Raw genomic sequence first — 17166 nt, 5'->3', positions numbered from 1 at the left:
AGCTGGATTATCAATACTCGTTACTTTTTCTGCATGGCTCTTGGTAACCTGAAATCGCTCCACACACACAATACCGGATGTTCTAGAGCACCTCCCCCAAAAGTCATGACTTAGCTTTTGCAGGCGCTCTGAGAAGCCCTCGACTTCCTGCAATCCTGGCCGAAAAGGGAGACCGTAGTCTTACTGCTGGTGAAACAATGCCATTCATGCGAAAGACAAGGTGTTGTAGCTTCTCGTAGATCTGGGGTGGAGGATATCAGGCTCGCAGGATCTGCTTTCCTTTCTAGAACAAACCTGGGAAACACCACCCAGGACGAGTTGCAAAACAGAAGTGCAGGAAATTCACACTAACCCTAAGAACTTCTAGAAGTCAAAGCCCTACGTTTAAAACTGCTAGATGTCAAAGTGCTAAATGTTTGACGACCTAACATTTAAAACTGCTAGAAGTCAAATTCGTAGAGCTTAAAACTTCTAGACATCAAAGCCCTAAAGCTTAAAAGTTCTATAAGACAAAGCGCTAAACATTCAGTGCCCTAATGCTAAAAACTTCCAGAAGTCAAAGGGCTAAATATTCAAAGTCCTAATGCTTAAAACTTATGGAAGTAAAAGTGCTAAACGTTCAATGCCCTAATGCTTAAAACATCTAGAAGTCAAAGGGCTAAATATTCAAAGTCCTAATATATAAAACTTCTAGAAGTCAAGGTGCTTATGATTCGAAATCCTAACGTTTAAAACTTCTTGAAGTCAAAGTGCTAAATGTTGAAAGCCCCAACACTTAAAACTTCTGGAAGAGAATGGGATAAATGTTCAAACTCCTAATGCTTAAAACTTCTCGAAGTCAAAGTCCTAACCCTGAGGCCCCTGCACATTGCTCAGACCAAGCATTAAAGATCATAAAGCCGTTCCTAATTCTCGGGATTTTTCTACAATCACATGCACACACTAATCCATTCACAAATTCAGTAAAACGTTTAACTAACCTATCGACCAATAGTGGACTCACACGGATGGGTGACGTTGACACAATCCTCTTCACAATCCAGAACATTAATGCCAGGACAGTCCTCGGCGAATCAAAGTGCTCTGGGCCAGCCATGATCCTTCTGGACTTTGCCTTCCAACAAAATGAGGGAAGGTATTGAATGGCACTTCAAGACACACAAGGATAGTATTTTGTTATTTCCATTCTGAAACGAATGCATGCCAGACAGTATCTGACTTCTGAAACCATCCACTCCACTGGACTCTCTAAGATGGAACCTCTGCCCACCACGGCATGCCCTCAAAGTTAGCGAAGCTTGTGGAAGAGTGGAAGCAATCCCAGTCACCGTTGCGAAGGGCAAGAGAGCACAGGAGGTGAAACAACAGAACCCAAAGAGTGTGGAAGTGCAGGAGCAACTTTAAGGGCATGTCATTGACATGGCAGGCTACCGAAAGGCGGACATGTGCGAATTCTTGGGGGGGGGTGATACTTGAATTCATGGGAGCTGGATTATCAACCCTCGTTACATTTTCTGCATGGCTCTTGGTAACCTGAAATCGCTCCACACACACACACACACTGCCAGATGTTCTAGAGCACCTCCCCCAAAAGTCATGACTTAGCTTTTGCAGGCGCTCTGAGAAGCCCTCGACTTCCTGCAATCCTGGCCGAAAAGGGAGACCGTAGTCTTACTGCTGGTGAAACAATGCCATTCATGCGAAAGACAAGGTGTTGTAGCTTCTCGTAGATCTGGGGTGGAGGATATCAGGCTCGCAGGATCTGCTTTCCTTTCTAGAACAAACCTGGGAAACACCACCCAGGACGAGTTGCAAAACAGAAGTGCAGGAAATTCACACTAACCCTAAGAACTTCTAGAAGTCAAAGCCCTACGTTTAAAACTGCTAGATGTCAAAGTGCTAAATGTTTGACGACCTAACATTTAAAACTGCTAGAAGTCAAATTCGTAGAGCTTAAAACTTCTAGACATCAAAGCCCTAAAGCTTAAAAGTTCTATAAGACAAAGCGCTAAACATTCAGTGCCCTAATGCTAAAAACTTCCAGAAGTCAAAGGGCTAAATATTCAAAGTCCTAATGCTTAAAACTTATGGAAGTAAAAGTGCTAAACGTTCAATGCCCTAATGCTTAAAACATCTAGAAGTCAAAGGGCTAAATATTCAAAGTCCTAATATATAAAACTTCTAGAAGTCAAGGTGCTTATGATTCGAAATCCTAACGTTTAAAACTTCTTGAAGTCAAAGTGCTAAATGTTGAAAGCCCCAACACTTAAAACTTCTGGAAGAGAATGGGATAAATGTTCAAACTCCTAATGCTTAAAACTTCTCGAAGTCAAAGTCCTAACCCTGAGGCCCCTGCACATTGCTCAGACCAAGCATTAAAGATCATAAAGCCGTTCCTAATTCTCGGGATTTTTCTACAATCACATGCACACACTAATCCATTCACAAATTCAGTAAAACGTTTAACTAACCTATCGACCAATAGTGGACTCACACGGATGGGTGACGTTGACACAATCCTCTTCACAATCCGGAACATTAATGCCAGGACAGTCCTCGGCGAATCAAAGTGCTCTGGGCCAGCCATGATCCTTCTGGACTTTGCCTTCCAACAAAATGAGGGAAGGTATTGAATGGCACTTCAAGACACACAAGGATAGTATTTTGTTATTTCCATTCTGAAACGAATGCATGCCAGACAGTATCTGACTTCTGAAACCATCCACTCCACTGGACTCTCTAAGATGGAACCTCTGCCCACCACGGCATGCCCTCAAAGTTAGCGAAGCTTGTGGAAGAGTGGAAGCAATCCCAGTCACCGTTGCGAAGGGCAAGAGAGCACAGGAGGTGAAACAACAGAACCCAAAGAGTGTGGAAGTGCAGGAGCAACTTTAAGGGCATGTCATTGACATGGCAGGCTACCGAAAGGCGGACATGTGCGAATTCTTGGGGGGGGGTGATACTTGAATTCATGGGAGCTGGATTATCAACCCTCGTTACATTTTCTGCATGGCTCTTGGTAACCTGAAATCGCTCCACACACACACACACTGCCAGATGTTCTAGAGCACCTCCCCCAAAAGTCATGACTTAGCTTTTGTAGGCACTCTGAGAAGCCCTCGGCTTCCTGCAATCCTGGCCGAAAAGGGAGACCGTAGTCTTACTGCTGGTGAAACAATGCCATTCATGCGAAAGATGAGGTGTTGCGGCTTCTCGTAGATCTGGGGTGGAGGATATCAGGCTCGCAGGATCTGCTTTCCTTTCTAGAACAAACCTGTGAAACACCACCCAGGACAAGTTGCAAAACAGAAGTGCAGGAAATTCACACTAACCCTAAAAACTTCTAGAAGTCAAAGTGCTAGTTGTTTAAACTCCTAAAGCTTAAAAAGTCTTGAAGTCGAAGTCCAAATGCTTAACTTCCAGAAGTCCAAGAACTAACGTTAAAAACTTCCAGAAGTAAAAGTGCTAAATGTCCAAAGAGCTAACGCTAAAACTTCGAGAACTCAAAGAGCTAACGCTTAAAACTTCTAAAAGTCAAACTGCTAAATGTTCAAAGTCTTAACGCTAAAACTTCTAGTAGTCAAAGTCCTAACCCTGTGGCCCCTGCACCTTGCACAGACCAAGCATCAAATATTATGAAGGCATTTCAATTTCTTGGGCTTTTAATACAATCACATGCATACACTAATCCATTCACAAATTCAGTAAAAAGTTTAACAAACCTATTGGCCAAATTTAGACTCAGTATCTGACTTCTGAAACCATCCAGTCCACTGGCCTCTCTACGACGGAACCCTCTGTCCCCCACGGCATGCCCTCAAAGTTAGCGGAGCTTGTGGAAGCGTGGCACCAATCTCAGTCACCGATAGCAAAGAGGAAGAAACCCCCATGGGTGCAAGAACAGAACGCAAGGAGTGTGGAAGTGCAGGAGAAGCGAAAGCAACTTTACGGGCATACCCCCACTCAGAGGCAGGAGCAAAGTACACGTACACTAAGGAAAGGGGAGCAGGGCTTCCCCGAGCACATCCTCTGCCCAGGAACCAGTTGAGATCCACATCACAACCAAGCCCATCCATCCACCAGCAGCCAGCTTCATTGGCCAATGGCTGGCAGAGTGTGATGGCATCGGCCAGGGCTACTTACTGACCTAGCTGCCCTGTTGAGGGCAGCTTCTCTATCATGTGGAAACACAGCCGTGGGTTTACTCACCCGATGGGTCGCCCTGTGCCAGAAGAAGGATGGGTTTGTGTGACCCTGTGGACTCTCTTGGCAGTTTTCAAGCTATCCTTCTGGGAAGACTGTCTAAAGTTGGGATGTGAAGTGGCATTTTGCAACGCTTCCACTCCTGCCTAGAATGCCCCTTAGACCAAGAGGGGGTAGGGGAGAAGGGATCTGCCTTACAGCGGTATTTGACCCCCCTTGCTATTCAACATCTACATGAAACCACCAGGAGAGGATCTGCAGAGGCACGGGATGCGGCATCACCCATGACACCTAGCTTCACCTCTCCTCCTCAGCTCATAGAGGTGAGCCAGTAGAAGAGTGGGCTGGATGAGGGCCAATAACCCAGGAATCAAGCCAGACGAGATGCAAGTGTTGTTTGTGGGTGGTTCATGGGTCCGGTTAAGTGACACTTGCCCTGTTCTGGAAGGGGAGATGACAGGCTTCCTAAAGGATGAGGTCTGCCGTTTGGGGATGAGGATGGATCCATCCTCATCTGCAGAGGCACAGGCTCCCTCGGGGGCTGAGAGCACCACCTGTTCAAGGAATCCTTTTTACTTCTTAGAAGTAGTAAGTTTAACTCTTATTAAACACTTTGCGATTTTCTCTCTTGCTGCTTTTAGTTTAGTATATTTAGTTCAATTGTTTGAATCTTGGCCAGCTTTATTCTGCCTTACTTTTATTCTGTTTTAATGTCTATTTAAAATGTTTGGTACACCATCTGGGGGGATTAGAAGTGCCGTAAAACAAAAGAAAAAGAAAAAACAGAACCAAAAAAAATACAACTAAAATACAAAGGGAAATAAAAAAAACTGTGACCCCCGTTGAAACCCACATGATGAAAAGCCACTCTGAGCCACTGAGGGAGCCTGTGCCTCTACGGACGACGGTGGAACCGTGACCATCCCCACCACAGACGTCACCCTTTAGGAAGTGTGTAAACCCACCCCCACCAGAACAGGGTGAACATCACTAAGCCGGAATGATGACACCAGCAAACACTGCCTCTATTCTGTCTGATTTGAATCTGAGTTTATTGGCCCTCATCCAGTCCATTCTCCTCCCCCTGTGCTGGTTCAGAGCTCCGACTGCCTCACCTCTATGAGCTGTGAAGGAGAGGCATTTGTGAGGGCTCAGCCCGCGCCCCCAGTTAACGTCTCCTGGCGGTTTCATGTAGATGTTAAGAAGAATGGGAGTCAAATACAATGCTGCAGCACCCTGCAGCAAGACTTCCATAGGACAGAGCCATCATCCCCTAACACCTCAGTATTCTAGGCGAGAGCAGAAGCCTCGCAACACACGACTTCCCACCCCCACTCAAGACAGCCTTCCCAGATGGAGAGCATAAGAGGACCAAGGGAGTCCACGGGGTTGCAGGTCCCCTATCCTTCTGCCGGCAAAGAGAGGGGACGCCATCCCCCAACCTTCTCTTCATGCCGGTTGACCCAGGAGTGACCCCCTCCTCTAAAACAGAAACAGATGTCTCATGCTTATGACCCCCGTGGAGCTGGATCAGATAACGCTTCAAAGATTATTAGGGCATTTCTAATTCTCAGTTGTTCACTACAATTACAGGGGCCCATACAGGCAATAATCCATTCACACATACAGTTTAAGGTGAACCAATCTTCTGGCCAAAAGTAGACTCATACGGACAGATGACATTGAATGACGTTTGCCGTCATGATCTAGAACACGAACACCAGGACCGTCCCCAGCAACATGTAGGGGCGTGGCCAGTCGTGTTCCTTCTCGAACGTCCCCCTGGGGGCGGAAAAGGCAGGAACTTATTTAACGATCCATCACAGCGAGACACGCAAGAATAACTTTTTGTCTGTTACATATCCAAACAAAACACCTGACAAACAGTACTTGCCTGACTAAAGACATCCCCCCATCCCCCGTGCCTGCCTGAACCAGCTTCTCAGAAATAAAATCCTCCTCACCCCATGGCATGCCTTTAAAGTTAGCGGAGGTAGCGGCAGCAATCCCAGGCACCGGTGGCAAAAGGGAAGAGAGCCGAAGGGGTGCAAGAACAGAACCCAAGGAGTGTGGAAGTGCAGGAGAAGCTAGAGCAACTTTACGGGCATGTCATTGACATGGCAGCCTACCAAAAGAGAGGCTGTGTGAATTCACAGGCGTATCGTGTGCAAATTCATGAGTGTATGTAATCTACCCTCCTTAACTTTTTTGCCTAACCCTCGGTGGTTTCAAAATCCCTCCGCCCACACTGAGCTCGACCTTGTATGGCACCGCACTCCGGAAAAAACGACTTAGCTGATTTAATAGATTGATGACCTGTCCGCCTCCTGCAGTCCCAGCAGGAAAGGGAGACCGTCGTCTTACTGCTGGTGAAACGCTGCCGTCCATGAGAAAGACAAGGTGTTGCAGCTACTCGTAGATCTGGGGTGGAGGACATCAGGCCTGCAGGATCCGCTTTCCTTCCGAGAAGAACCCTGTGAACCACCACCCAGGACAAGTTGCAAAATAGACGTGCAGGAAAGTCACACTACGAATGTGACGTCCCTGCAGCTGGCTCAGACCAAGCATCAGAGGTTATGAAGGCGTTTCTATTTCTCAGGCTTTTTCTACAATCACATGCATGCAGTAATCCATTCACGAATTCAGTAAAACAAACCTTTTCACCAAAAATGGACTCGCATGGATGGGTGGCGTGGAGACGGCATTCCTCATCATGATCTGGAACATAAACGCCAGGACAATTCTCAGCAACGCAGACCTGGGCCAGCCGTGATCTTTCTGGACTTTGCCTTCCAACAAAACAAGAGGAAGGTATTGAATGGCACTGCAAACCACACAAGGATACTATTTTGTTATTTCCATGCTCAAACGAATGCATGCCAAACAGTATTTCACTTCTGAAACCATCCACCCATCTCGCAGTCCACTGGCCTAAGGTGGAACCCTCTGCCCCCCACGGCACGCCCTTAAAGTTAGTGGAGCTGGTGGAATCATGGCAGCAATCCCAGTCACCGGTGGCTAATGGGAAGAGAGCCCAAGGGGTGCAAGAACAGAACACAAGGAGTGTGGAAGTGCAGAAGATAGAGGCACTTTAAGGGCATGTCGTTGACACAGCAGGCTACCGAAAGGGGGACCTGAGTGAATTCACAGGGATATGATACTTGCATTCATGAGTTTGATATCTACACTCATTACCCATGGTAACCTGAAATCCCTCTACACACACACACGCACACACTGCCAGACGTTCTAGAGCACCTCCCCCAAAAGTCATGACTTAGCTTTTGTAGGCGCTCTGAGAAGCCCTCTGCTTCCTGCAATCCTGGCCGAAAAGGGAGACAATGTCGTCCATGAGAAAGACAAGGTGTGCAGCATCTCGTAGATCTCAGCCCCTGGAGTTCAGCTTCTCCAGGATTGGCTTTGAATCCTACAAAAACCCTGTGACCCACCACTCAGAGCCCAGGGCTAAATACGAATCATAGAATAGCAGAGTTGGAAGGGGCCTACAAGGCCATCGAGTCCAACCCCCTGCTCAATGCAGGAATCCACCCTAAAGCATCCACTAGCCCCCTGAAGCCAGCTCAGATCAAGCATCGAAGCTCATGAATGCAAGTTAATTACTCAGCCTTTGGCTACAACTAGAGGTGTCACCCAATACAGTAACTGACAAATCCAATATGTGTTTTAAAAAAACCTTTTGGCTGGAACCAAACTCACAGGGATGAGTGGTGTTGAAAAGTCATTGCCTTCCGTGATCACGAACGCAAACACCTCTACGGTCCTCAGCAAGGCATTGGGGCGTGGGCCAGTCGGGATCCTTCTGGAACTTCCCCTCCAAAAGAAGTGGGAAGAAGTTGCTGAACGACACATCACAGCAAGCATTCAAAGCTTGTGATGTACCTGAACCCAGGCCGGAGAGTATTGCCCTTCGTAAAGCCAACCAACCACCCCTTACTGAACCAGCCTCATTCTCCCCGCCCCACGGCAGGCCTTTGAAATTAGCGGAGCTTGTGGAAGAGATTCCAGTCACCAGTGGAGAAGGGTAAAAGAGCCCAAGGGGTGCAAGAAAACAATCCATGGAGTGCGGGAGAAGCGAGAGCCACTTTCAGGGCCTGCCATTGACACAGCAGGCTACTGAAAAAGGTGCCGTGTGAATTTGATCTTCCAGTTCATGAGCTAACAAGATCAATGCCCAGTACATTTTCATGCATAGCCTACGGTTGCCTAACATCCCTGCTCACCCATCAACTGATGTGGTCTAGCACCCACACACACAAAAACACAGAACTTAGCTGTTGCTGTCACTCTGAGAGGCTGCCCACCTCCTGCAGCCTCGGCTGGAAAGGGAGGCCTTAGATTTATCGCTGATCGAACAGGGCCATCCAGGAGAAAGGGGAGTTGTTGAAACATCATGTAGATCTTGGGTCAGTGGACTTCAGGATGGCAGAATTGGCTTCCTTTCCTGGAAGAAACCTGGGACACTCAGAGCAAGGGGCAAACTAGACATACACTAAGGAAAGGGGAGCAGGGCTTCCCCGAGCACATCCTCAGCCCAGGAACCAGTTGAGATCCACATCACAACCAAGCCCATCCATCCACCAGCAGCCAGCTTCATTGGCCAATGGCTGCCAGAGTGTAATGGCATCGGCCAGGGCTACTTACTGACCTAGCTTCCCTGTTGAGGGCAGCTTCTCTATCATGTGGAAACGCAGCCGTGGGTTTACTCACCCGATGGGTCGCCCTGTGCCAGAAGGAGGATGGGTTTGTGTGACCCTGTGGACTCTCTTGGCAGTTTTCAAGCTATCCTTCTGGGAAGACTGTCTAAAGTTGGGATGTGAAGTGGCATTTTGCAACGCTTCCACTCCTGCCTAGAATGCCCCTTAGACCAAGAGGGGGTAGGGGAGAAGGGATCTGCCTTACAGCGGTATTTGACCCCCCTTGCTATTCAACATCTACATGAAACCACCAGGAGAGGATCTGCAGAGGCACGGGATGCGGCATCACCCATGACACCTAGCTTCACCTCTCCTCCTCAGCTCATAGAGGTGAGCCAGTAGAAGAGTGGGCTGGATGAGGGCCAATAACCCAGGAATCAAGCCAGACGAGATGCAAGTGTTGTTTGTGGGTGGTTCATGGGTCCGGTTAAGTGACACTTGCCCTGTTCTGGAAGGGGGGATGACAGGCTTCCTAAAGGATGAGGTCTGCCGTTTGGGGATGAGGATGGATCCATCCTCATCTGCAGAGGCACAGGCTCCCTCGGGGGCTGAGAGCACCACCTGTTCAAGGAATCCTTTTTACTTCTTAGAAGTAGTAAGTTTAACTCTTATTAAACACTTTGCGATTTTCTCTCTTGCTGCTTTTAGTTTAGTATAGTTAGTTCAAGTGTTTGAATCTTGGCCAGCTTTATTCTGCCTTACTTTTATTCTGTTTTAATGTCTATTTAAAATGTTTGGTACACCATCTGGGGGGATTAGAAGTGCCGTAAAACAAAAGAAAAAGAAAAAACAGAACCAAAAAAAATACAACTAAAATACAAAGGGAAATAAAAAAACCTGTGACCCCCGTTGAAACCCACATGATGAAAAGCCACTCTGAGCCACTGAGGGAGCCTGTGCCTCTACGGACGACGGTGGAACCGTGACCATCCCCACCACAGACGTCACCCTTTAGGAAGTGTGTAAACCCACCCCCACCAGAACAGGGTGAACGTCACTAAGCCGGAATGATGACACCAGCAAACACTGCCTCTATTCTGTCTGATTTGAATCTGAGTTTATTGGCCCTCATCCAGTCCATTCTCCTCCCCCTGTGCTGGTTCAGAGCTCCGACTGCCTCACCTCTATGAGCTGTGAAGGAGAGGCATTTGTGAGGGCTCAGCCCGCGCCCCCAGTTAACGTCTCCTGGCGGTTTCATGTAGATGTTAAGAAGAATGGGAGTCAAATACAATGCTGCAGCACCCTGCAGCAAGACTTCCGTAGGACAGAGCCATCATCCCCTAACACCTCAGTATTCTAGGCGAGAGCAGAAGCCTCGCAACACACGACTTCCCACCCCCACTCAAGACAGCCTTCCCAGATGGAGAGCATAAGAGGACCAAGGGAGTCCACGGGGTTGTAGGTCCCCTATCCTTCTACCGGCAAAGAGACGGGGACAGCAGCAGGGTTGCACGCCACCCCCCAACCTTCTCTTCGCACTGGTCGACCCAAGAATGACCCCCCTCCTCTAAAACAGAAACAGATGTCTCATGCTTATGACCCCCGTGGAGCTGGATCAGGTAACGCTTCAAAGATTATTAGGGCATTTCTAATTCTCAGTTGTTCACTACAATTACAGGGGCCCATACAGGCAGTAATCCATTCACACATACAGTTTAAGGTGAACCAATCTTCTGGCCAAAAGTAGACTCATACAGAGAGACGACATTGAAATGACGTTTGCCGTCATGATCTAGAACACGAACACCAGGACCGTCCCCAGCAACATGTAGGGGCGTGGCCAGTCGTGTTCCTTCTAGAACTTCCCCCTGGGGGCGGAAAAGGCAGGAACTTATTTAACGATCCATCACAGCGAGACACGCAAGAATAACTTTTTGTCTGTTACATATCCAAACAAAACACCTGACAAACAGTACTTGCCTGACTAAAGACATCCCCCCCTTCCCCCGTGCCTGCCTGAACCAGCTTCTCAGAAATAAAATCCTCCTCACCCCATGGCATGCCTTTAAAGATAGCGGAGGTAGCGGCAGCAATCCCAGGCACCGGTGGCAAAAGGGAAGAGAGCCGAAGGGGTGCAAGAACAGAACCCAAGGAGTGTGGAAGTGCAGGAGAAGCTAGAGCAACTTTACGGGCATGTCATTGACACGGCAGCCTACCAAAAGAGAGGCTGTGTGAATTCACAGGCGTACCATGTGCAAATTCATGAATGTGTGTAACCTACCCTCCTTAACTGTTTTGCCTAGCCCTCTGCTGCCTAAAAATCCCTGCACCCAAGCTTATCTTGACCTTGCATGGCACCACAAACCAGAAAAAGTAACTTAGCTTTTTACTCGATCTGACGACCTGTCCGCCTCCTGCTGTGTCAGCTAGAAAGACAGACCGTAGCCTTACTGCTGGTTAAACACTGCCGTCCATGAGAAAGGTGAGTTGTTGCAGCTTCTCATAGATCTGGGTTGGAGAACATCAGGCCTGCAGGATCCGCTTTCCTTCCGAGAAGAATCCTGAAAACCACCACCCAGGACAAGTTGCAAAGCAGAAGTGCAGGAAATTCACACTAACCCTAAAAAGTTCTAGACACCAAAGCCCTAACACTTAAAACTTCTAGAAGTCAAGATGCTAAAGGTTCAAAGTCCTAATGCTAAAAACTTCTAGAAGTCAAGGTGCTAAAGGTTAAAAGCGCCAACACTTAAAAGTTCTAGAAGTGAAAGTGCTTAATGTCCAAAGTCCTAAAGCTTAAAACTTCTGGAAGAGAATGGGATAAATGTTCAACATCATAATGCTTAAAACTTCTCAAAGTCAAAGTCCTAACCCTGAGGCCCCTGCACCTTGCTCAGACCAAGCATTGAAGATCATGAAGCCGTTCCTAATCCTCGGGATTTTTCTACAATCACATGCACACACTAATCCATTCACAAATTCAGTAAAACGTTTAACTAACCTATCGACCAATAGTAGACTCACACGGATGGGTAGCGTTGAGACAACATTCCTCTTCACAATCCGGAACGTTAACGCCAGGACAGTCCTCAGCGATGCAAAGTGCCCTGGGCCAGCCATGATCGTTCTGGACTTCCAACAAAATGAGGGAAGATATTGAATGGCAGTTCAAGACACACAAGGATAGTATTTTGTCATTTCCATTCTGAAACGAATGCATGCCAGACAGTATCTGACTTCTGAAACCATCCACTCCACTGGACTCTCTAAGATGGAACCTTCCGACCACCACGGCATGCCCTCAAAGTTAGCGGAGCTTGTGGAAGAGCGGAAGCAATCCCAGTCACCGTTGCGAAGGGCAAGAGAGCACAAGAGGTGAAAGAACAGAACCCAAAGAGTGTGGAAGTGCAGGAGCAACTTTAAGGGCATGTCATTGACACGGCAGGCTACCGAAAGGAGGACATGTGCGAATTCTTGGGGGGTTTGACACTTGAATTCAAGAGAGCTGGATTATCAACACTCATTACTTTTTCTGCATGGCTCTTGGTAACCTGAAATCGCTCCACACACACACTGCCGGATGTTCTAGAGCACCTCCCCCCAAAGTCATGACTTAGCTTTTGCAGGCGCTCTGAGAAGCCCTTGGCTTCCTGCCATCCTGGCCGAAAAGGGAGACCGTAGTCTTACTGCTGGTTAAACAATGCCATTCATGCGAAAGACGAGGTGTTGCGGCTTCTCGTAGATCTCGGGTGGAGGATATCAGGCTTGTAGGATCTGCTTTCCTTTCTAGAACAAACCTGGAAACACCACCCAGGACGAGTTGCAAAACAGAAGTGCAGGAAATTCACACTAACCCTAAAAACTTCTAGAAGTCAAAGCCCTACGTTTAAAACTTCTAGATGTCAAAGTGCTAAATGTTTGACGACCTAATGCTTAAAACTTCTAGAAGTCAAAGGGCTCAATATTCAAAGCCCTAACACTTAAAACTTCTAGAAGTCAAGGTGCTTAAGGTTCGAAGTCCTGAAGTTTAAAACTTCTTGAAGTCAAAGTGCTAAATGTTGAAAGCCCCAACACTTAAAAGTTCTAGAAGTGAAAGTGCTAAATGTTGAAAGCCCCAACACTTAAAACTTCTGGAAGTCAAAGCCATAACACTTAAACCTCTAGAAGAGAATGGGATAAATGTTCAAACTCCTAATGCTTAAAACTTCTCGAAGTCAAAGTCCTAACCCTGAGGCCCCTGCAACTTGCTCAGACCAAGCATTAAAGATTATAAAGCCGTTCCTAATTCTCGGGATTTTTCTACAATCACATGCACACACTACTCCATTCACAAATTCAGTAAAACATTTAACTAACCTATCGACCAATACTAGACTCACACGGATGGGTAGCGTTGAGACAACATTCCTCTTCACAATCCGGAACGTTAACGCCACAACAGTCCTCAGCGACTCAAAGTGTCCTGGGCCAGCCATGATCCTTCTGGACTTTGCCTTCCAACAAAATGAGGGAAGGTATTGAATGGCACTTCAGGACACACAAGGATATTATTTTGTTATTTCCATTCTGAAACGAATGCATGCCAGACAGTATCTGACTTCTGAAACCATCCACTCGACTGGACTCTGTAAGATGGAACCCTCTGTCCCCCACGGCATGCCCTCAAAGTTAGCGGAGCTTGTGGAAGTGTGGCACCAATCCCAGTCACAGATAGCAAAGGGGAGGAAACCCCCACGGGTGCAAGAACAGAACCCAAGGAGTGTGGAAGGGCAGGAGAAGCTAAAGCAACTTTACGGGCATGTCATTGACACGGCAGGCTATGGAAAGGGGGACATGAGTGAATTCACTCATTACCTTTCATGCATGTCCCTCAGTAGTCCAAAAGCCCTACACACACAGCACCTGATGTTCTACAGCACCTCCCCAAAATGTCATGACTTAGCTCTTGTAGTCGTTCTGAGAAGCTGCCCGCCTCCTGCACCTTGTCCGGGAAGGGAGGCCTTAGATTTATCCCTGGTTGAAAAGCGCCGCCCAGAAGAAAGAGGAGTTGTTGAAACATCTCGTAGATCTCGGGTCGGTGGACTTCATGACAGCAGAAACAGCTTCTTTTCCTGGAAGAAACCTGGGACCCCCCACTCAGAGGCAGGAGCAAAGTACACGTACACTAAGGAAAGGGGAGCAGGGCTTCCCCGAGCACATCCTCTGCCCAGGAACCAGTTGAGATCGACATCACAACTGAGCCCATCCATCCACCAGCAGCCAGCTTCATTGGCCAATGGCTGGCAGAGTGTGATGGCATCGGCCAGGGCTACTTACTGATCTAGCTGCCCTGTTGAGGGCAGCTTCTCTATCATGTGGAAACACAGCCGTGGGTTTACTCACCCGATGGGTCGCCCTGTGCCAGAAGGAGGATGGGTTTGTGTGACCCTGTGGACTCTCTTGGCAGTTTTCAAGCTATCCTTCTGGGAAGACTGTCTAAAGTTGGGATGTGAAGTGGCATTTTGCAACGCTTCCACTCCTGCCTAGAATGCCCCTTAGACCAAGAGGGGGTAGGGGAGAAGGGATCTGCCTTACAGCGGTATTTGACCCCCCTTGCTATTCAACATCTACATGAAACCACCAGGAGAGGATCTGCAGAGGCACGGGATGCGGCATCACCCATGACACCTAGCTTCACCTCTCCTCCTCAGCTCATAGAGGTGAGCCAGTAGAAGAGTGGGCTGGATGAGGGCCAATAACCCAGGAATCAAGCCAGACGAGATGCAAGTGTTGTTTGTGGGTGGTTCATGGGTCCGGTTAAGTGACACTTGCCCTGTTCTGGAAGGGGGGATGACAGGCTTCCTAAAGGATGAGGTCTGCCGTTTGGGGATGAGGATGGATCCATCCTCATCTGCAGAGGCACAGGCTCCCTCGGGGGCTGAGAGGACCACCTGTTCAAGGAATCCTTTTTACTTCTTAGAAGTAGTAAGTTTAACTCTTATTAAACACTTTGCGATTTTCTCTCTTGCTGCTTTTAGTTTAGTATATTTAGTTCAATTGTTTGAATCTTGGCCAGCTTTATTCTGCCTTACTTTTATTCTGTTTTAATGTCTATTTAAAATGTTTGGTACACCATCTGGGGGGATCAGAAGTGCCGTAAAACAAAAGAAAGAAAAAACAGAACCAAAAAAAATACAACTAAAATACAAAGGGAAATAAAAAAAAACTGTGACCCCCGTTGAAACCCACATGATGAAAAGCCACTCTGAGCCACTGAGGGAGCCTGTGCCTCTACGGACAACGGCGGAACCGTGACCATCCCCACCACAGACTTCACCCTTTTGGAAGTGTGTAAACCCGCCCCCACCAGAACAGGGTGAACGTCACTAAGCCGGAATGATGACCCACCAGGAAACACTACCTCTATTCTGTCTGATTTGAACCTGAGTTTATTGGCCCTCGGTTAACGTCTCCTGGCGGTTTGATGTAGATGTTGAGAAGAATGGGAGTCAAATACAATGCTGCAGCACCCTGCAGCAAGACTTCCGTAGGACAGAGCCATCATCCCCTAACACCTCAGTATTCTAGGCGAGAGCAGAAGCCTCGCAACACACGACTTCCCACACCCACTCAAGACAGCCTTCCCAGATGGAGAGCATAAGAGGACCAAGGGAGTCCACGGGGTTGCAGATCCCCTATCCTTCTGCCGGCAAAGAGAGGGGACGCCACCCCCCAACCTTCTCTTCATGCCAGTTGACCCAGGAGTGACCCCCTCATGCTTATGACCCCCGTGGAGCTGGATCAGGTAACGCTTCAAAGATTATTAGGGCATTTCTAATTCTCAGTTTGTTCACTACAATTACAGGGGTCCATACAGGCAATAATCCATTCACACATACAGTTTAAGGTGAACCAATCTTCTGGCCAAAAGTAGACTCATACGGACAGATGACATTGAAATGACGTTTGCCGTCATGATCTAGAACACGAACACCAGGACCGTCCCCAGCAACATGTAGGGGCGTGGCCAGTCGTGTTCCTTCTCGAACGTCCCCCTGGGGGCGGAAAAGGCAGGAACTTATTTAACGATCCATCACAGCGAGACACGCAAGAATAACTTTTTGTCTGTTACATATCCAAACAAAACACCTGACAAACAGTACTTGCCTGACTAAAGACATCCCCCCCTTCCCCCGTGCCTGCCTGAACCAGCTTCTCAGAAATAAAATCCTCCTCACCCCATGGCATGCCTTTAAAGTTAGCGGAGGTAGCGGCAGCAATCCCAGGCACCGGTGGCAAAAGGGAAGAGAGCCGAAGGGGTGCAAGAACAGAACCCAAGGAGTGTGGAAGTGCAGGAGAAGCTAGAGCAACTTTACGGGCATGTCATTGACACGGCTGCCTACCAAAAGAGAGGCTGTGTGAATTCACAGGCGTACCATGTGCAAATTCATGAATGTGTGTAACCTACCCTCCTTAACTGTTTTGCCTAGCCCTCTGCTGCCTAAAAATCCCTGCACCCAAGCTTATCTTGACCTTGTATGGCACCACAAACCAGAAAAAGTAACTTAGCTTTTTACTCGATCTGACGACCTGTCCGCCTCCTGCTGTGTCAGCTAGAAAGACAGACCGTAGCCTTACTGCTGGTTAAACACTGCCATCCATGAGAAAGGTGAGTTGTTGCAGCTTCTCATAGATTACGGTTGGAGAACATCAGGCCTGCAGGATCCGCTTTCCTTCCGAGAAGAATCCTGAAAACCACCACCCAGGACAAGTTGCAAAACAGAAGTGCAGGAAATTCACACTAACCCTAAAAAGTTCTAGACACCAAAGCCCTAACACTTAAAACTTCTAGAAGTCAAGATGCTAAAGGTTCAAAGTCCTAATGCTAAAAACTTCTAGAAGTCAAGGTGCTAAAGGTTAAAAGCGCCAACACTTAAAAGTTCTAGAAGTGAAAGTGCTTAATGTCCAAAGTCCTAAAGCTTAAAACTTCTGGAAGAGAATGGGATAAATGTTCAACATCATAATGCTTAAAACTTCTCAAAGTCAAAGTCCTAACCCTGAGGCCCCTGCACCTTGCTCAGACCAAGCATTGAAGATCATGAAGCCGTTCCTAATCCTCGGGATTTTTCTACAATCACATGCACACACTAATCCATTCACAAATTCAGTAAAACGTTTAACTAACCTATCGACCAATAGTAGACTCACACGGATGGGTAGCGTTGAGACAACATTCCTCTTCACAATCCGGAACGTTAACGCCAGGACAGTCCTCAGCGACGCAAAGTGCCCTGGGCCAGCCATGATCCTTCTGGACTTTGCCTTCCAACAA

This window comes from Elgaria multicarinata, chromosome 16 (genome assembly GCF_023053635.1).
Source record: "Elgaria multicarinata webbii isolate HBS135686 ecotype San Diego chromosome 16, rElgMul1.1.pri, whole genome shotgun sequence".
Lineage (NCBI taxonomy): Eukaryota > Metazoa > Chordata > Lepidosauria > Squamata > Anguidae > Elgaria > Elgaria multicarinata.
The sequence above is the reverse complement of the archived record's forward strand: the minus strand, read 5'-3'. Positions refer to the sequence as shown.